Below are 21,617 nucleotides of genomic sequence, written 5' to 3'. Positions count from 1 at the left end.
CCCAGCTGCTGATGGAGAAAACAGCTGCCCTTAGAGGGGATAAGCTGCAGAGGTGGTTGGATGTCCTTCTCCACTCCCCACATCTTCTTCCCCTCCTGCAAGTACAACATGCACACATCCACACCCAAATGAAGGGGAAAAGACTCCCGTTAGTTGCTAGGAAATTCTGTTGAAAGTGAGAAAAATTTCCATTAGTGTATCTTTAGGAAAAGTTTTCCTTTAGATGATGACTTACATGAACATCAGTTCAAGCATGATTATCTTGATTATTTGTGAATTGTTGCCTGTGTGGATTTGTCAGTTCCCTGAGAAGTTGGATGAATGAGCACATGACCTTGATGAGTTGACCACCACTTTGTTTCAGTATACTTTCCAGTAGAGGCTTATTTCCATTCATTTAACAATGTTTTGTGAGCATTTTCTATAAGTCAGACACGATGTTGGGCCCTTGAAATAAAGACACGCATCAGAGACTTAAAGAGTTCACATTTTAGTCACCAGGAACCAGAAGTAGAACGTTTTTCCCCTAGTGGGTAAGCCATTTCTAATGGCCTAAAAACCACCACCTTTGATATGGTAGGATTTAGACGCTGCTCAACAGCTTTTCCCAATCCTTAACTAGCTACCTGACATCTCATGATGCCTCAAGTTCCACCAGTACTGCTGCTTCTGATTCTTTTCTAAAGGCTTTGCATTCTTGCAGAATTTCATATTGCCATGTAAGTAGTTTTCTCTGACAGAGTATTTGTCTTAAATCATTATACAGATGATACATTATTGGTATTATTTAGCAGTAACTTAGAGCAAATTCTTATGAGTAGGAATGCACTAAGAAGGGAGGTCATTTGGAAGGGGAGTGCAGAAGATCCTAACTCAAACCATCACCAATTTAATAATTTTCTATCTAAAAGACCCCAGGCCAGCTGAGAACAACAGTTGATAACTCTTTAAATATTTTGTATAACCCAAAACATGTGCTTTGTTTTGCCAGCACATGAAGAAAAGGAATATGAAAAGTCTGGTCAGCTGCTGTAAAATGAAAACAGATCTCAAACTTAGATCCAGCTAATTTCCCAAACAAAACTTAAAAGGGATTGATTTCCTTATACTTTTATACTTTCAAATTCTTCTACAATAAACTTACATCACTCTGATTTCATAATTGAGTGGGAGGGACCATTAAAAAAAGGGTACTCTACTGCCACACTGTGTTGGTTAGGATTCATGATTGAAGTGACATAAACATAGTATAGCTAGCTTAAGGAAAATGTGTTAACTCATGGAACTGAAAAGGATTCAGAGATAGCTCTGGTTGGAGACAGTTCTTCATAGTTCTCTTGGGTTTCTGCATGTCTTACAAGCAGAGGCAATGACTGTCTTTTTGCTGGACATTTTTCAAGGATGTATGTATAGTAAATAGCTAGTGTCTTAAACTGGAACAGAAGGCAAGCAGGCTTACTGCTCTTTACAAAATATCTGAGTTCCCTAAGTTCAGAGTTTCTCTTCTGTAATATAATTCACTATGTGTAAAGGTGTCACTTGGTCCTCTTTACATTACCATGTGGGAATTGGTACTTGGGAAATGGGCACAAACAAATGCTAATACTCTGGGTACTATTATGGGTATGAGTAGTTAAATCCTTCGTCTCTGAACAAGAGTCTCATGTCTCCTACTTAGCATCCATGAAACTAGCAGACCAAAGTTTTAGCTTGCAAGGAGACTAAAACCTCAGGCCCTTCACAGTTCTTGTCAACTCAAGGGATCAAAGGAAAGACTAACTATTGGAACCAGGGTCTCAAATTTTTGCCTTCCAAGGCCATCTTTCTCTCTGTATCTTCTCAGGGCTGGTGTTCCCATCCCCCAAAACTCATATGTTGAGACCTAATCCCCAGCATGAGGGTATTTGGAGGAGGGGCCTCTGGGGGGTAATTAGGTCATAGAGGGCAGAGCCCTCACAAATGATATTAGTGCAGTTATGAGAGAGACCAAGAGAGTTCCTTTGTCCCTATGAGGACACAGTGAAAAGATGGCTGCCATGAACCAGGAAGCAGGCTCTTGCCAGGCACCTTGATCTTGCACATCCCAGCCTCCAGAACTATGAGAAATGGATGTCTGTTGTTTGCAAGCCACCCAGTCTACAGCATTCTGTTACAGCAACCTGAATGGAGTAAGACAATACCTCACCCATCATGACCTACTCTTGCTCAGCTTCAGTCTGTACATGGAGAAGAAAGATGTTGTCAGTCCTGAATCTCTGTTTTCTCAGCTACACAGCCCCCAGGGCTATTGACTTTCCATATCTGTTTATTGTTGCCAGAGAAGAACTCTGGCCTGATTTGTACCATGGTCCACCATCCAGTATTTTTTGACAGGTATATCCGTGATATACTCAGTAAGAGTATATTTCTGGAGAACATGTTCTGGAATATGAAAATTCTTATGAATATACTTTTCTTTAGATATGAAGAAATAAGGAAGAAAATGTTAGTATAGGTTATGCATACTCAAAACTTTATACTTATTAATATGTCTTTGTATGGCTCTCAGTTTACTACTTTCTCTACCTTTCAATATTCAGCTATAGCAGAGATGTGGCAGCAGAGACTAGAGCAGCATTCCTTAAATATGTTAGGAAGGTAAAATGAAATTGACTAGCTACAATTAAATAGTTAAAAGTAAATTAGGTGAAATAGTCATTTGAGAAGCTGATCAAGTTGGCTTTAGGCAAAATCACTTATAGTCCTTCTCATCCCTTCTTTGACCCCCACTCATATTCACTCCTTTATTTCAATATGAATCTCTCTGATAACCTCTTAAGAGAATAGAGACCACTCCTTACACTTCACACTTAGTAAGTACTTGCTAAATACAAAACTTTTTAATGTCCACAAATTAGAAGCTGGCCAAGCTCTTCTCCTAGAGATAAGCAGAATGCCTTAAAAAGGAGCACAGCTAGACAAGAGATCCCCAAATTCTGGTACATATTATTCCAAATAATTATTTTTCTGTAGCAAAAAAAAAAAAAAAGAAAAGAATTATATAACTTTCAAAGACTTGAGTAGATTTTGTTTTCTGTTCATTAATTTGCAGTTTCAAGAAACCTCAAAACATTGCTCATTTAAACCAATTAAAATAGTTTCCTATTAAATTTCCTGAAGATCATTGAGGGCTCATTAAAATAAGCCCTATAACCTGTTTGGAAACATTCTCCTTTGCTCCTGTGCTTTCTGCCAATTGTTTTTTCTAAATTCTTAGTTCAAATACTGAAATTCTTAATGAGTCTTTGTTTAGTTTTGATGATAATAAAAGGGTGGTTACAGCTTGGTGTTTTTATCTTACTCATATTTATTGCTGCTCTTTTCCCTTTGTTAGGGAAGAGAGGCCAAGGTCCTGAGCTGAAGCCTCAGGACAAAGAAGGAGCCAGTTTGGCTTCTGCGACGTCAGTGAATCATGGTTCAGTCATAGATCTCCTGGGACTCAAACCTACTGGCGGGCCAACTGAAGGAAAGAGCCTCAGCTTCTGTAGCAGGCAGAGCCAGCCAACAGGGTGATGATGGATTAATTTCACTGGCTTCAGTCTGATTTTCTTTAGTGGGTACCTGTAAGATACACTCATACCTATATATTCTTAAACTTGTTTTCAAATGATGGTGAAGCTGTGATGATTTTACAAATCATGATGACACTACAGTGGCCTCAGGAAACAATGTCCGTCACCTTAGTATCTCCTGACCACTGTGAACCCCAGACTTGCCTTTAAATTAAATAACTTTCATAACATGAACTTTCATTAGGAGTATTCATATCTGCCATGTTGGGATGGTCATGGATTATATTAAATCAGACTCATAGACCCAAGTTTCTAGAGCACATAGAACTGATTCCAAGGATAAGCTAACCCAAACCATGTTTCCTACAACATGTAGTACAGTTTGTGGGGTAGTACAAGGTAATTCAAAGAGAATCTTCTTCTGACTCTCATGCAGATATCTGAAATGCTTCTGTTAATGGCACCCCTATCCTTGGGAATATTTTGACCAGTTGTTCTTACTGACAGAGAAAATAAGATTGTATTTGGGAAGCAAAGCTTTCTGTCACCCTAGTAAACAATAGCCAAAGAGTCAGTGTGTCTTAAATTCACAGATTCACATTTAAGTCCCTGATTGTGTCAGATGTTAAAATTCTAAAGGCCTGTATGAAAGGGCTATATTATTTTTTCACCAGTACAACTACTCACATGGAGTATTTTATTGATAGTACATGCCAAATGTTTCATTCTGGAGTAAGCAAATTGCTTTCGTATATTGTGTATCTCAACTACTATAGTTTACCAGTATGAGAGGTAGTCAGATTTGAGAAAGTATTAGAAAACAAGCATCACAGAATATTTAAAAAGAAAAACATCAACAATAAAAAACATCTACCTAATTAGAGGGAAAACATCTGGTAAAGAGAAGAAACTCAAAAAAAGAAAAAAGAGAAGCAACAATTTAGTACTCATGATCAATTATGAGAGAGAGTTTTAAATGCTCATTCAGTTAAGTCCATCTTTTTAAATGTACAAACTAAGAAATCTTACCAACTAAAAATAATTAATAAAGGATGAGCTTAATCTAATAATAAATCAGAAGGTTCAAGGAGTGGGCTTAAAAGATAAAACTAACGTGATATTACTCCTATAAAGATTGTATATAGAGTCCATACATTCCCCACTGTCAAAATTAATCTGGATATCTAATGAATATGTTCAGTATCTATGTGTTAATAATACAGTCACAAGAAGAGTACTTTTCGTCAGGCAATTTAAGTCTCAGTATACTTAGTTACTTGAAATACTATGAAGTGTACATGAAGATGATGGATCTTTGTTTTCCTTGGTGAACTTGAGCTAAACTTTGATAAGATCCTATTATTTTCATAGGCTGAATATCTATAACTTAGAAAATAGAGGTTGCTTCTTCCTTACTATGGATTACAGGTATAAATGAGATGGAAATTAGTGGAGAATCCTTATTTGATTATATAGCATTCCTTAAATGCATAATTCCAGTTCAACAAAAAATGACATACATTGGTTAAATTTTACTTTCACTCCCTCTTAAACTCCCCGCTTTCATTCTCTTTTCCTTTCTCCCGAAATCCACTTTTCTAAGCATATATACTAATTCCTATTCCCAAAAGGAATTTATTAACCAGCTTTATCTTTAAATTGTTAGTGCTCTCAAGGAAAAGGGGGGAAGGTGAAGTTGGAGGGGAGCCCTCTGGAAAACTGAATAAGACACAGTATTTTTTTTTTTTTTTTTTTTTTTTAGGAGAGCAAGGTACAGGCTTTTATTTAGAGATACAGTGAAAGGACAGAGCTCCCGGCTCACGCCAGGAGGGGACAAGAGAGTCCGACAGTACTTTCTTTAAAAGTTAAAAACCCTTTATTCCCTGATTTGATTTCCAATTCTGTGGCATCAAACATGTTTATAGGACAGTGGCTGGAGCACAAATGGGTGAAAGCAAAGGGTCTGAGCCTAAGTGGTGGCAGACAGATAACAGTGTTAAATCCAGCAACTGGGTAACTCTTTCCTTAGGGGTCTGTGAAAGAAGGCCGATTTCCCTGCTATCTTCTGCCTGCAGACACACCATTCTGACATCTTCCCAGACTTGCTTTATAGAGATAGAATCACCCACCAGATAGCATTGCTCTGCTAGGCCAACTCAGTCTTCCCCAGTGGAAATTTTAGAACAAGTAACCTTTTTCTGTATGGGAAATGGAAATCCAAACTGTCAGTCACATCCAGGCCCTGGGTGTGTTTTTCAGGGGCAGTCTTCTCTAGGCATGTGTGTGTGTGTACTTCTCATACCTGCACATCACTGCATTGCCCAGTTCTAAGAATAGGAAGCCAAACGCCACATGAACACTGGGCAGGGAAACAAGACAGGGAGAACAGACAGGCCCTGGTGAGGTGTCTCCAATGCCAGGGCACACATGGTGCCCCGGGCCATCCAAGGGAGGTGTGACACTGTTTACCAGGGAGAGTGGCTGCTGCAGCCTAGCTCCCTACGCCCTGTCTGGCCTATGAAATTTGATCTAAATCACAGGAGGCAAAAACATATTACTCTGACCACAATTCACATTCCGTAGGAGGAGACAGGATTAGAACATTTCTATTCTTGCCCAATGCTGCTAAATTTAAAGTCCGTAAAACTGTTAACTGCAGTCTTCTTTCAAAAGACCAAAAGCAGGCATCACTTGCTGGTGGCAGAACGCTCTGAAGTATCATCATGAGCTGTATGGTTGGGCAAAGGAAGATGAGAGATCACAAACAACAGGTTTAAATTCATAGCCAAGGCTGCCTGCAATGCCACTTATAGTAAACGCCTCCATTCGCGACTCCATTCATATCCTCAACCATTTATTTAGTCATGTATTTATTTATTCAGCAATCATTTCTTAAGCTTCTTTATGTGTAGAACATAAAGGTAAAGAGTTGCAGCCCTTGAGAGGCTTATTAAGGAGACAGGCACACACATAAAGAGCAATAATTCTCCATCAAATTAAATCAGGCATGCTAATGACTCCCGTCTCGCTTCTGCACCCTCCCACATTCCTATCAGCTCTAAAGTATTTCATTTCTTCTTCACTTCAGGGTCCTTATAATTTGAAAGCACAAAAGTACTTTCTAGCCTTCTTCCTTTGTGAGGCCCGTCTGGATTTACCAGGTGGATCCAGAAAGCATTTTACCACAAACTTTACAATTTTTTTTAGCCATTTTTTTTCCAGACTCGAATCCCTCACTACTCTCCTTTACCATTATTTTTTTTAACCAACCTTATTTTATGTCAAATAATTTTTTAGGTTATATTTAATTTCTTGAGGATATCAACACCTTGACTAGTTCTCCTAACCTTCTCATACCATTTGGGACTTTCAGTGACTTAGATAAGCTGTCAAATGGTTGGGAACTTATTTCCACTTAACCTGGCCAGATGTCTGTGATGGACAACTAAGGGGGAATCACCTCTTCTTCTCTTCAGCCTGAGACCACTAACAATTCAAAAGGTTCCTGGAGAGAAACATGGGCAGGAATTGTGGCTATTAAGGACCATCTTTGGATTTAATTTTTATTTCTGCATGTCCACCAATCTGAAGGAACTAAATTCTGAGGTTTATTTTCCTACCCCTGCTTGAAATAATATTACACATTATTATTTTAAATAGGCTAAGACCCCAGATTCTGGGTCTAAGGAATGGCCCTGAACTACTGCTCTAGCTCTGTCTGTGGTGTATGTAATCAATGTTATGAAAGAAGGAACCCAGGAGTCCTATTCCCTGCCTCTTCCCTCACTCTTACCGCAGCTGACTGATTGAAGACTAGCAAAAGTTCTGCCTGCATCACCCAGTCCTGGTACCTCCCTCCCTTCTCCTATGCGCACCAATGCCTGGTATAGTGGGTTAATATTTGGAATAATGCATCTCTTGGGTATGTAGTTTTTAAAACTCTTTGCTCATTTTTGTGCATCCTTTTCCCAGAGAAGGGTAAAACATCAGAGAATAGAGAGGAGAGACTGAAGAATTAGATTTAAGATTGAAGTTTGAAGAGGGTTACAGTTTACAGAAAACACTGAGAAATTACCTCTTAGAATAGAATCCTAGGGTGGACTAAATATTACTTATACAGAAAAAAATAAAATGAAAGGAAAGAATTTGAGTTGCTTGGAGTTGTCAGCAAAGAAGCCAGTGATTCTGCACTGCAGTGATCTGCACCAGGAAGGAACCAGTCCCCAGCCAGGGCCTTCTGTGTCCCCAGGTACCAGTTCCAGACTGGGCCTGAAACAGGAGACTGAGCTCCCAACATACTGAAAATGCATCAACTGAAATGTTATTTTCTTTCCATGGAAAAATTATAGCAAAGAGATTAGCGTATGATTCAGTGCATTTCAAAGCAAAGTAAACATTTATTGCAATAAATAACCGTAAAATAGGTCTAATAATACTCTACTTTAAAAATACTCTCATGAATTGGAAAAATATTGAAGCTTATTTTTTACCATGCCTGAATTTTCACAGAGCATTAGATTAATGATTAGATATTTTGACTGCTAATTCAAGGTCTGGGTTGCCTCACTGCATGACCCACACTCAGACCTTAACCTCTCTGTGACCCCATGTCATTCTCTGTGCAATAAGTTATTTCTCACCCCCTTCCTCAGTGAGCATATTCAGAAATAAAAAATAATAATAATGAAAGAGACTTTATCCCTTAGAAGACATGATGGTAACAGATACAATTCCTTCTGCATAATCAAACCCACATTGTAACTTCCCAGCACACACACATGGTAAGCAAGAGGTTGCAACAGATCTAAATAAAGTTACAGAGAGACAAGTAGTAGAACTGGAGACTAGACTCAGTATCTGTTCAGCAAAACAAATCTTTTTTTTATTAAACTATCATTGATGCACAATCTTATGTTGGTTTCAAATGTACAACACAGTGGTGAAACAGTTACCCATATCATCAAACCCTCACCCCCTCTAGCATGGCTACTATCCATCAAAATAGTAAGATGTTACAGAATCATTAACTGTATTCTCTATGCTACACTACCATCCCTGTGACCAGCCGATGTTGTGATTGTGAATTATTGTGCCCCTTAATTCCCTTCCGCCACTGCCCACCCCAGCCCCTACTTCTTTGTAACCACTAGTTCCTTCTCAGTGTCTATGAGTCTAGTACTATTTTGTTCCTTCTGTTTTGCTTTATTTTTATACTCCACAAATAAGTGAAATTATTTGGTATTTGTCTTTCTCCACCTGGCTTATTTCACTGAGTATAATATCCTCTAGATTCTTCCATGTTGTTGCAAATGGTAGGATTTCTTTTCTTTTTATGACTGAATAATATACCATCATATGTATATACTACATCTTTTTTATCCATTTATCTATTAATGGACACTTAAGTTGCTTCCATATCTCAGCTTAACAATACCACACTTCATCAAACTGAGATAAACACACACGAGTTTCATAAGGTAGAAGAAAAAGTAGCCAAAATATCTTGCATTTCACCTCCAATTTTTATCTCTCCTTTGCAGTGCCTTCCCATTGTTCTGACATACTTCACCGTTATCGACTTGTGCCTGTTCATATGCAGACTGACAGTCATTGCTTCCTGCTGCATTGTCAAAAGCTCTGTCTGGAGAACTTTTGAAAAATGCCATTTCTCAGGCTCCATCCCTGAAGCCCTGGCTTAATTGGTCTTGGGTGGTACTGAGGCAGCCCTGAGTTTAAAAGGCTCACCACTTGATTCTAATGTGTAGCTGGCTGGGAAACACACATTGAGTGACCTAGAGACTGGCTTTCACTTATCTGTGGAGAGTTAAAAGAAATGTATTGATTCCCCAAAAATCTACCTTGTGTAAATTCCATGAGGAAGAAATATATAGCAAGTGGGATATAAGGACATCCTTATATGTGTCCCTGATAGCCAAAGGTATAACTCATCATGTTATCAAAATTTGCTAGTTGCAAGTGAAATTTTGCATTTAATTCCATGCTTTTTGGTGGGTTAACAGTGGGATTATCCTCCAAATTAGGACATTTTTGAGAATTAATTGTGCTGGTACAGCCAGGCAAACTGGGACATATAAGCTACCCTACTTCTGGGAGATTTTTATAATTGGGAAATGCTTAGCTTTTTGGGATACAACTTATTGCCCCTTGAATAGATGACTTTTCTCACTTGAAAAATTGGCATTATAATACTTAGCTTGCAAATTGGATGAAAGTTTAAATGATGACATTCACATGAAACACCTTTATAAACTCTAAAGACTTTATGCATTACTAAATTGAGCCAAGATACTTGCCGTCAGAAAGACTAAGATACCAGAAAGTGTTAACAGAGGAGAATTAATAATTGTTATTCAAGCACCTCCTTTTTTCTTTAAATCCCACTGTGAATTTGGAAGTCAGTGAGCTAGAGTAAGAAACTCATAGATCCCCCTCAAAGACATCCCTCAAAGCATGTCTGTCTTCCACATGCTGCTCATATAACCTGTCAGGTAATTTTGCTAACATCCTGGCTCAGATATTTCTTAGAGTATCAAGGAAAATTTTCAATTGCAAGATTAGAGTTGCAAAGGGCTTTAATAACTGTAACCAATACTAAATATCTATATTATGCTTTTCAAATTAAAAGATATACTGTAGCTTAATAAAGGCATGACCTTTAGAGATAGATGCCCACCACAGCTGGCTTTATTCCTTGGTAGTTTCTTCACTATTCTCACTCTTAGTTGTCTTGTGGGGAAATGGGGATAGCAATTCTCCTATCCTAAGGTTATTTGAGGATTCAAGTGGAAGTATTAGTGTCTAGCACTTAAAATATACACAGTAAGTGCAGCTCTTTCTACTATTCTCATCATAACCATTGGGTCCTGTTCCTCCCAGCAACCCATAAAGTGAGTAGAGTAGGAATAGCTCTAATCAGCTGGAGGAATGGGGACAAGGAGAAAGGAAATGATAAATATCCCTGTTTTACAGTGTAGTTGCATATGAGACCCAGGCTTATTGTGTAAATGCCATACCCTATTGCAGTTTAGAATATAAATCTGCTGACTTCATCATTAGGACTCAGGGTTAGGTGAACTCTTACTCCCCCTCATCAGTCGTAAAGCCAGGTGCATGGTTTGCACCAGGCTGACTAAAGGATCCCCTTTATCCTGGAGCCCCACATTGATGGTATAGCATAGCAGATATCACACAGAGCCATAGCCTTGTGCATGGCAACCACCACCACCCTCACTTCTATCATCCTGTCCCTTGGTGTTATTTACTTAACCTCCCTGTCCATCCACATTTCATTTCCATGTGGTACAATCCTTAGCATTTGGCAAGAAAATGGATTATCTCCCAACACACTTAGATAATTTATTTGCAGTGCTAGAATGTTTTTATTGCCTAAACCCAGATTGGTTGGGTTTTTTCTTTTTCTCCAATACAAGAGAAGTAACTGAGAGAAATGACTGAGTGTTATTGCAGGCACGATGGAGTCATTGAACTAGCATGCAAAAATGCAGTGATAAACACAGATGGAAGAGGAAGGATGCCAGGAAAAGACATCAAAGGCTTCCACAGCTAAGGTCAGAAGGGACCAAAGGAAATGTTCCCCTTCTCTACCTTAGTGCAGGGACATGAGGCTGGTAGAAGGAAGACCACTGAGTTTATTCAACATAGGGTTCTTTGCTTACAGGCCTTGATGTACTTAACCTTGGGACAGGAGATACCCCTGGCTGTTTATGTTGGGAGTTGCTGGGTGGATGATGTTGTTGCTAACATCCCATTCACCTGATTCATGGGTTTCTGTATCTAAGTCATAAAAGGTTAGTGGGTTTGCCAACCATAAGAAGTTTGTCACTAATAGCATGAGAGAAACAAATCACTATGATCTTCTAGAGAATCTTTCAGTCTTACCTAAACTTGAAATTGCAAATCTCAAAATAAATATGAAACTAAGTCTCCTGTGTGCCATAGTGCCCTGTAATTTTCAGCTCATTTATAAGTTTCAGCTTTTGAATTCACAGACAATACTCAGGAGGGTAAATGAGTTCAGTTGCTCTGAGACCTGGCCACAAGGTTAGGTACCCCATCTGAACCCACAGCTGAGGACCGTGCTGGGAGAAAGTTGGGCACCATGTTTTCTCACACTGTCAACCCATGCCTTCTTCAGAGAGCAGTTCACTGTAGCTGAATTGGTTGGTCTCTTACCCTGGATGGCCACATGCTTCCTGGAATTTTGTTAAATGCTAAGCTTCTGGTTTCGAACCAAAAGTGTGTGGGCATATGTCCAAACCAAATTCACGATGAAGGAAAGGTTTACCACCACTTCCGTATATCTCTTTTCTCCTGACCCCAACCTCCGTTTCTCCTTTGCTCATTATTTTCCTGTCTTTGGTTGTTTGGCAGCTATAAGAATTGTGCAATTTAAATCTGGATTCTTTCTGTTGAACTGTCTCTTTGACAAAGAAGCAGAGGGGGCAAAGCCAGTCAACCAGCCAACAAAAGAGAGCTGCCAACAAACCGAGAGCCATGGAGAGGGAAAAGGCAGAGCTGCAGCCGTGACCCCTCTAGGTCATTTACAATAAGAAATGAAGTTAGTAGAACCTAGGATTGATTTAACATACTTCTCTCCTCTCCTATTACTCCTTCCCTCTTTTCTGCCCCTACATAACACACACACACACACACACACACACACACCACACACACACACACACACTCAACTGGAGGAAAGCTTAACGGCAACTCCACACCAACTTTTCAATTTAACCAAATTACCAGGTTCCCACTGCCATATGCCAAGGTACCAGTGAGCTTTCTGGTGCCACCCGGCAATTCAGAGTGGTTATGATGGTAAGATGATAGCTGTGCCTCTGATGCAGTTTACTTTATAAACTCCCCTTATGGCTTTTTAACTTTGCAATAATGAGCCCCTTGGTGTTGAATGGAAGCCAAAGAATGGAGAAGGGATTCCAAGCTAAATGTGAAAAGGAGAAGAAAATAAAACACCCATTTTCAAATCGTAAGGTAGGAAAAAACAGGGACAGGAACTAGTCATTAAAAACATGGTTTTTATAGGACTCACAGCAACTAAAAATTCACTATATATAAAAGACAACTGCATTCATGGGGTGGAATCTAAATAAAATTATATCATGCATTTCAGTTTTTTAGTCTTAATTTTTAATTACAAATCCATTCTTAATCACAGAATTTTCTGTGAATTGGTCATTTTCTACTTTCACTATTGAGAAATTCTACAAACTCACCATTAATTGGATGAATTACACAAACAGGTTAGAGAAAATCTTTTTTCACTCACATCTCCATATTTTCACCCCCCCTTTTACACGGCCCTTAAGAGCTACCCAAATCCTCTCGTCATCATAGGTAACCCTCTTTGCCTTTTGGAGGGCAGCCAGCTCCCACCATAGTTTCAGGTTTCATCTCAGTTTCTTCCAAGGTGACCCTCTCACTTAACTTCCTTTGTTATCGTCTCCCACTCCTTCATTCCACAAATGTTTCTGTGTGAGGAATATAGCAGTAACAAAAAGAACAAATATCCCAACCCTTATTTGAATGGAAAAAGAAATAGACAATAAATAATATAAATATTTACAATATAATGTATTCTATGGAGATAGGTTAGGGGGAAAAATAAAACAAGGAAGGGTCACAGGGACGTTATGTGTCTGCCTGCTTCAGCAGAGTAGTCAAGGGGCTGCCTCCCTGAGAAAGCAGCTCATCAGCCCTGTGGTTGAAGACAGTCAGTGTCACCAGGCTAGTTTTCTTTTTAAGGTCTCAACTGATCTCAATTTCCAACCAGATGTAGGACACTACTAGCTCAAGAACAGTGTTCTTATTTAAGATTTTCAGTGCTCACTGGGGCAGGTACTGTGAGGAGAGCAAAGTAAGAAATAAAATAAAACTTCTTATTTATTTTGCTACTTCAAATAGATTCCACCTTCTTGAGGGTAGAAATAAACTGTATGAATCTTCATGTGCATTAATAATGACACAAATCATGCTATATAAAAGAGCTGTTTGCCACAGGCTAGGTGACCATCTAGTAACTTACTTATGATCTGAGCTTTGAGAAAAATGACATGGGTGCCAGGAAAAGGATATTTGAGGTAAGGGGAACAACAAGGCTTGTAGAGTCTCCAGTTCCTCAACAGAGTTTTAAAATAATCTGTGGGTTAATGTGTTTGGAACTCTAAGATAATTTCCAACTTCTTTCTTTAACGCTTTCCTTTCCCAGCACACATTGTCTTATTTCCTCATGCCTAATTTTCTCTTTGGTGGTTTGAATGTTTATGAGGTCAGCATTCAGGACCATCTTTGCAGCTTTATTTTCCTCAGCCCTTTATGGGCTCCAGGCTCTTCAAAGGCTATGGAAATGAGAAAGGCTCTGCCCCTCCACTTAGAAGTACTCAACTGCAAAGTGACCTAACAGCTGTACAATTATGGCACATAATGCCCACTCTTTCTCAAAATCCACTACTTCCTGATTTTTTCGCTGAGCACGTGACCACCCAGAATAAAGGTACATTTCCAGTCTCCTTTGCAGGTCAGAATTAGCCTTAGTTTGGGCCAATGAGTGGTAAAGAGTGGTAACTCTTTCTTAAAAATCCAGTTGATTTCTGCTTCTGACTGGCAAAGAACCAATCTATTTACCATAAACAACTAGAAAACCAGGCAAAATATACTGAACAACTCCTGTAGACATTGAGACAATAGGCAGAGCAGGACTGTGATCACTGAGAAAAGGAAAGCAGAGGTGATCCTGTTATTGGCCCTGCTTTCTGCCTATAGAAGATGGCCCATGAAGTGTGCTAGCTAGAGGCTTTTCAAAGGTGTTTATTATCAGGTTGAGGAAGTTCCCTTTTCTTCCTAATTTGATAAGAATTTTATTTAAAAGGATATTCAATTTTATCAAATGATGTTTTAAAATATATGGAGATCCTATTTTTTTTTTATATTGTTAATATGAGCCAGGGTTGTGGTACTTGACTGCAAAAGAGCCAAAAGGAATTTTTTGGGTTGATCTGTACATCTTATGGTACTGGTCAGTATTTGTCAAAATTCATCTAACTGTAAACTTAGAATGTGTGCATTTTCTTATAGGTACATTATACTGCTACAAGGTTTGTTTAAAAACACATCTGGAATGCATTTTCCCCCTTATTTTGTTGTATCTTCTTTTATTCTGTTGCTTAGAATTTGTGTATAAAGTCTGAAGCTCTGGCTGTCACCTTACACCATAAGGATGAAAGCCATGCATGGAAAGGGCCTGAGTGACTAAGGTCTCTGAGGAGTTAAGCTGCTGTACCTAAGCCTGCCCTGCCCACTGAATTTTTACGAGAGAAAAATGAACTTAAAAAATTTAAGCCACTAAATGATGTGTAATACATGGCTGCTATATGGTACGGTAAGAGTTTGAATCAGAGGAAGTACTGAGGATATCCAATAAAGTTTACAGTGAGATACAAGTTGGCATTCAGTAAAGTATTTGATGGAACTGAGAGGGAGAGAGTGGCATTTGAACTGAGCCTTAGGAGTGAATATGACTTCAACAGATAAATGTGGTAGAAGGGCATTCCAGAATAAAGCTCTGTCATGAAAACAGGTATATACATGATGAGAAGTGGAAGCATTCAGGCAACATAAAAAACATATAGAAGACATAAAAATCATGTAGAAGAATAATAGGACAGAAGTCTAAAAAGTTTTGCTAGAATGCTCTGAAGAACATCAATACCAGCAAGGAGAGATTGGATTTGTGAAAACTACAAGGAATCAAGGAAGGTTGTGAGCAGTGGGGTAACACAATAGAAATTATACTTCAAAAAATTAAACTGTGGCAACCCAGACAGAAAAAGATAAACAAATAAAATAGGAAGTCTGCATAAAAAGCAAGACATTAAGCTTAGCTGAAACATAAGGTGTATTAAGGGGGGCGGAGCCAAGATAGCAGCATGAGTAGAGCAGCAGGAATCTCCTCCCAAAACCACATATATCTATGAAAATATAACAAAGACAACTCTTCCTAGAATAGAGACCTGAGAACACAGGACAACATCCAGACCACATCCACACCTGCGAGAACCCAGCACCTCACGAAGGGGTAAGACACAAGCCCCAGCCCTGCAGGACCTGAGCGCCCCTCCCCCCAGCTCCTGGTGGGAGGAGAGGAGTCAGAGCCGGTAAGGAGAGGGAACCCAGGACTGCTGAACACCCAGGCCCAGCCATCCTCACGAGAGCACAGCCACAGTGCATGCGTGGGGTTCTGGATACTAGGGAAATAGACCAGCAAGACCAGTGAGCAGGTGCCTAAGGCCGGAGCCAGAGAACAAAGAAAAGCGAGCAGCCATTTATTTTATTTTATTTTATTATTTTATTATTTTATTATTTTACTATTTTATTTTTTTTTTGGTGACTGCTTTTTGGAAGTCTTAAAGGGACAGGGACCCCAATACTAGGGAAACGGGGAAGCAAGACTGGTAAGCAGATGCCTGAGGCTGGTGCCTGAGGACAAAGAAAAGCGAGTTTTTTTTTTTTAATTGTTTATTTAATTTTTTTTTGTTCTTGTTGTTTTGTTTTGTTGAGTGCTTTTTGGAAGTCTTAAAGGGGCAGGGCAGGACACTTAGTCCAGAGGTAGGGAATCTGGGGATCTCTGGACACTCTAACCCCCTGGACAGCAGGGAGCACAGAGGCCCCTTATGGAGATAAATAGCCTCCCGGCAGCTCCCCCTCCAATGGGGCTCCACCATTTTGGAGCAGCCCCAGCCAGGCCACGCCCACAGCAAAAGCAGAGATAAACTCCATAGCAGCTAGGCAGGAAGCAGAAGCCCTGTCTGCACACAGCTGCCCAGCACAAGCCACTAAAGGTCGCTGTTCTCCCAGGAGAGAAAGGCCACAAACCAACAAGAAGGGAAGTTCGTTCAGCCGTCACTCTTTCCAGCTCTGCAAACTATTTCTATCACCATGAAAAGGCAAAATTACAGGCAAACCAAGATCACAGAGGCAACACCAGAGAAGGAGACAGACCTAACCAGTCTTCCTGAAAAAGAATTCAAAATAAAAAATCATAAACATGCTGATAGAGATGCAGAGAAAAATGCAAGAGCAATGGGATGAAGTCTGGAGGGAGATCACAGATGCCAGGAAGGAGATTACAGAAGTGAAACAAACTCTGGAAGGATTTATAAGCAGAATGGATAAGATGCAAGAGGCCATTGAAGGAATAGAAACCAGAGAACAGGAATGCATAGAAGCTGACATAGACAGAGATAAAAGGATCTCCAGGAAAGAAACAATATTAAGAGAACTGTGTGGCCAATCCAAAAGGAACAATATCCATATTATAGGGGTACCAGAAGAAGAAGAGAGAGGAAAAGGGATAGAAAGTGTCTTTGAAGAAATAATTGCTGAAAACTTCCCCAAACTGGGGGAGGAAATAATCGAACAGACCATGGAAATACACAGAACCCCCAACAGAAAGGATCCAAGGAGGACAACACCAAGACACATAATAATTAAAATGGCAAAGATCAAGGACAAGGAAAGAGTTTTAAAGGCAGCTAGAGAGAAAAAGGTCACCTATAAAGGAAAACCCGTCAGGCTATCATCAGACTTCTCAACAGAAACCTTACAGGCCAGAAGAGAATGGCATGATATATTTAATGCAATGAAACAGGAGGGCCTTGAACCAAGGATACTGTATCCAGCACGACTATCATTTAAATATGATAGCGGGATTAAACAATTCCCAGACAAGTAAAAGCTGAGGGAATTTGCTTCCCACAAACCACCTCTACAGAGCATCTTACAGGGACTGCTCTAGATGGGAGCACTCCTAAAAAGAGCACAGAACAAAACACCCAACATATGAAGAAGGGAGGAGGAGGAATAAGAAGGGAGAGAAGAAAAGAATATCCAGACAGTGTATATAACAGCTCAATAAGTGAGCTAAGTTAGGCAGTAAGATACTAAAGAGGCTAACCATGAACCTTTGGTAACCACGAATTTAAAGCCTGCAATGGCAATAAGTACATATCTCTCAATAGTCAGCCTAAATGTAAATGGAGTTAATGCACCAATCAAAAGACACAGAGTAATAGAATGGATAAAAAAGCAAGACCCATCTATATGCTGCTTACAAGAAACTCACCTCAAACCCAAAGACATGCACAGACTAAAAGTCAAGGGATGGAAAAACTTATTTCAGGCAAACAACAGTGAGAAGAAAGCAGGGGTTGCAGTACTAATATCAGACAAAATAGACTTCAAAACAAAGAAAGTAACAAGAGATAAAGAAGAACATTACATAATGATAAAGGGCTCAGTCCAACAAGAGGATATAGGATATAACCATTCTAAATATATATGCACCCAACACAGGAGCACCAGCATATGTGAGACAAAAACTAACAGAACAAAAAGAGGAAATAGAATGCAATGCATTCATTTTAGGAGACTTCAACACACCACTCACCCCAAAGGATAGATCCACTGGGCAGAAAATAAGTAAGAACACAGAGACACTGAACAACACAGTAAAACACATGGACCTAATAGACATCTATAGAACTCTACATCAAAAAGCAACAGGATATACATTCTTCTCAAGTGCACAGGAACATTCTCCAGAATAGACCACATACTAGCCCAGAAAAAGAGCCTCAGTAAATTCCACAATATTGAAATTCTACCAACCAATTTTTCAGACCACAAAGTTATAAAACTAGAAATAAATTCTACAAAGAAAACAAAAAGGCTCACAAACACACGGAGGCTTAACAACATGCTCCTAAATAATCAATGGATCAAAGAACAAATCAAAATAGAGATCAAGGAATATATAGAAACAAATGACAACAACCACACAAAGCCCCAACTTCTGTGGGATGAAGCGAAACCAGTCTTAAGAGGAAAGTATATAGCGATCCAGGCACACTTGAAGAAGGAAGAACAATCCCAAATGAATAGTCTAACATCACAATTATTGAAACTGGAAAAAGAAGAACAAATGAGGCCTAAAGTCAGCATAAGGAGGGACATAATAAAGATCAGAAAAGAAATAAACAAAATTGAGAAGAATAAAACAATAGCAAAAATCAACAAAACCAAGAGCTGGTTCTTTGAGAAAATAAACAAAATAGATAAGCCTCTAGCCAAACTTATTAAGAGAAAAAGAGAATCAACACAAATCAACAGAATCAGAAATGAGAACGGAAAAATCATGACAGACTCCACAGAAATACAAAGAATTATTAAAGACTACTATGAAAACCTATATGCCAACAAGCTGGAAAACCTAGAAGAAATGGAAAACTTCATAGAAAAATACAACCTTCCAAGACTGACCAATGAAGAAACACAAAAGTTAAACAACCCAATTACGAGCAAAGAAATTGAAGTGGTAATCAAAAAACTACCCAAGAACAAAACCCCTGGGCCAGATGGATTTACCTCGGAATTTTATCAGACATACAGGGAAGACATAATACCCATTCTCCTTAAAGTTTTCCAAAAAATAGAAGAGGGAATACTCCCAAACTCATTCTATGAAGCCAACATCACCCTAATACCAAAACCAGGCAAAGACCCCACCAAAAAAGAAAACTACAGACCAATATCCCTGATGAACACAGATGGACAAATACTCAACAAAACAGTAGCAAACCAAATTCAAAAATACATCAAAAGGATCGTACACCATGACCAAGTGGGATTCATCCCAGGGATGCAAGGATGGTACAACATTCGAAAATCCATCAACATCATCCATTTTGAATTTACTTTTGTGTATGGGGTTAGACAATGGTCCAGTTTCATTCTCCTACATGTAGCTGACCAGTTTTGCTGGACATCAACAAAAAGATGATTGTTGATGCTATCTTGGCTCCGCCCCCCTTAATACACCTTATGTTTCAGCTAAGCTTAATGTCTTGCTTTTTATGCAGACTTCCTATTTTATTTGTTTATCTTTTTCTGTCTGGGTTGCCACAGTTTAATTTTTTGAAGTATAATTTCTATTGTGTTACCCCACTGTTCACAACCTTCCTTGATTCCTTGTAGTTTTCACAAATCCAGTCTCTCCTTGCTGGTATTGATGTTCTTTGGGGAAGTTTCTGCAACAAAAAGAAAGACAAAAACCACATGATCATCTCCATAGATGCTGAAAAAGCATTTGACAAAATTCAACATCCATTCATGATAAAAACTCTCAGCAAAATGGGAATAGAGGGCAAGTACCTCAACATAATAAAGGCCATATATGATAAACCCGCAGCCAGCATTATACTGAATGGTGAGAAGCTGAGAGCTTTTCCTCTGAGATTGGGATCTAGACAGGGATGCCCACTATCCCCACTGCTATTTAACATAGTACTGGAGGTCCTAGCCATGGCAATCAGAAAAAACAAAGAAATACAAGGAATCCAGATTGGTAAAGAAGTTAAACTGTCACTATTTGCAGATGATATGATATTGTACATAAAAAACCCTAAAGACTCCACTCCAAAACTACTAGAACTGATATCGGAATACAGCAAAGTTGCAGGATACAAAATTAACACACAGAAATCTGTAGCTTTCCTATACACTAACAATGAACCAATAGAAAGAGAAATCAGGAAAACAACTCCATTCACAATTGCATCAAAGAGAATAAAATACCTAGGAATAAACCTAACCAAAGAAGTGAAAGAGCTATCCCCTGAAAACTACAAGTCACTCTGAAGAGAAATTAAAGAGGACACTATCAAATGGAAACTCGTCCCATGCTCATGGCTAGGAAGAATTAATGTCATCAAAATGGCCATCCTGCCCAAAGCAATATACAGATTTGATGCAATCCCTATCAAATTACCAGCAACATTCTTCAATGAACTGGAACAAATAGTTCAAAAATTCATATGGAAGCACCAAAGACCCCGAATAGCCAAAGAAATCCTGAAAAAGAAGAATAAAGTTGGGGGGATCTCACTCCCAACTTCAAGCTCTACTACAAAGCCATAGTAATCAAGACAATTTGGTATTGGCACAAGAACAGAGCCACAGACCAGTAGAACAGATTAGAGACTCGAGACATTAACCCAAACATATATGGTCAATTAATGTTTGATAAAGGAGCCATGGACATACAATGGCAAAATGACAGTCTCTTCAACAGATGCTGCTGGCAAAACTGGACAGCTACATGTAGGAGAATGAAACTGGACCATTGTCTAACCCCATACACAAAAGTAAATTCAAAATGGATCAAAGACCTGAATGTATGTCATGAAACCATAAAACTCTTAGAAAAAAACATAGGCAAAAACCTTTTAGACATAAACATGGGTGACCTCTTCTTGAACATATCTCCCAGGCAAGGAAAACAACAGCAAAAATGAACAAGTGGGACTATATTAAGCTGAAAAGCTTCTGTACAGCAAAAGACACCATAAATAGAACAAAAAGGAACCCTACAGTATGGGAGAATATATTTGAAAATGACAGATCTGATAAAGGCTTGATGTCCAAAATATATAAAGAGCTCACCCACCTCAACAAACAATCCATTTAAAAAATAGACAAAGAAACTGAACAGTTCTCCAAAAAAGAAATACAGATGGCCAACAGACACATGAAAAGATGTTCCACATCGCTAGTTATCAGAGAAATGCAAATTAAAAGTACAATGAGATAACACCTCACACCAGTAAGGATGACTACCATCAAAAAGACAAACAACAACAAATGTTGGTAAGGATGTGGAGAAAGGGGAACCCTCCTACACTGCTGGTAGGAATGTAAATGAGTTCAACCATTGTGGAAAGCAGTATGGAGGTTCCTCAAAATGCTCAAAATAAACTTACCATTTGACCCAGGAATTCCACTCCTAGGAATTTACCCTAAGAACGCAGCACTCAAGTTTGAAAAAGACAGATGCACCACTATGTTTATCGCAGCAGTATTTACAATAGCCAAGAATTGGAAGCAACCTACATGTCCATCATAGATGAATGGATAAAGAAGATATGGTACATATACACAATGGAATATTACTCA

The 21,617-nt window shown here is 39.0% G+C and overlaps 1 protein-coding gene across 2 annotated transcripts in view; it reads left to right on the top strand.

Moving 5' to 3' along the window:
- The window catches only part of LOC118972456 (uncharacterized), a 423,078-nt gene that overhangs the window by 287,495 nt on the left and 113,966 nt on the right, over positions 1-21,617 (top strand). Inside the window, exon 10 of one of the 2 annotated variants that reach the window (XR_012120645.1) lies at positions 3,374-3,818. The exons of the other annotated variant lie outside the window; for it this stretch is intronic. The gene's annotated coding sequence lies outside the window, so the exon portion shown is untranslated. Of the gene's footprint in view, positions 1-3,373; positions 3,819-21,617 lie in introns of those variants that run through there. 2 annotated transcript variants of the gene reach the window in all.

This window comes from Manis javanica, chromosome 8 (assembly GCF_040802235.1).
Source record: "Manis javanica isolate MJ-LG chromosome 8, MJ_LKY, whole genome shotgun sequence".
Classification (NCBI taxonomy): domain Eukaryota; kingdom Metazoa; phylum Chordata; class Mammalia; order Pholidota; family Manidae; genus Manis; species Manis javanica.
This window is presented reverse-complemented; position numbering and strand designations above follow the sequence as displayed.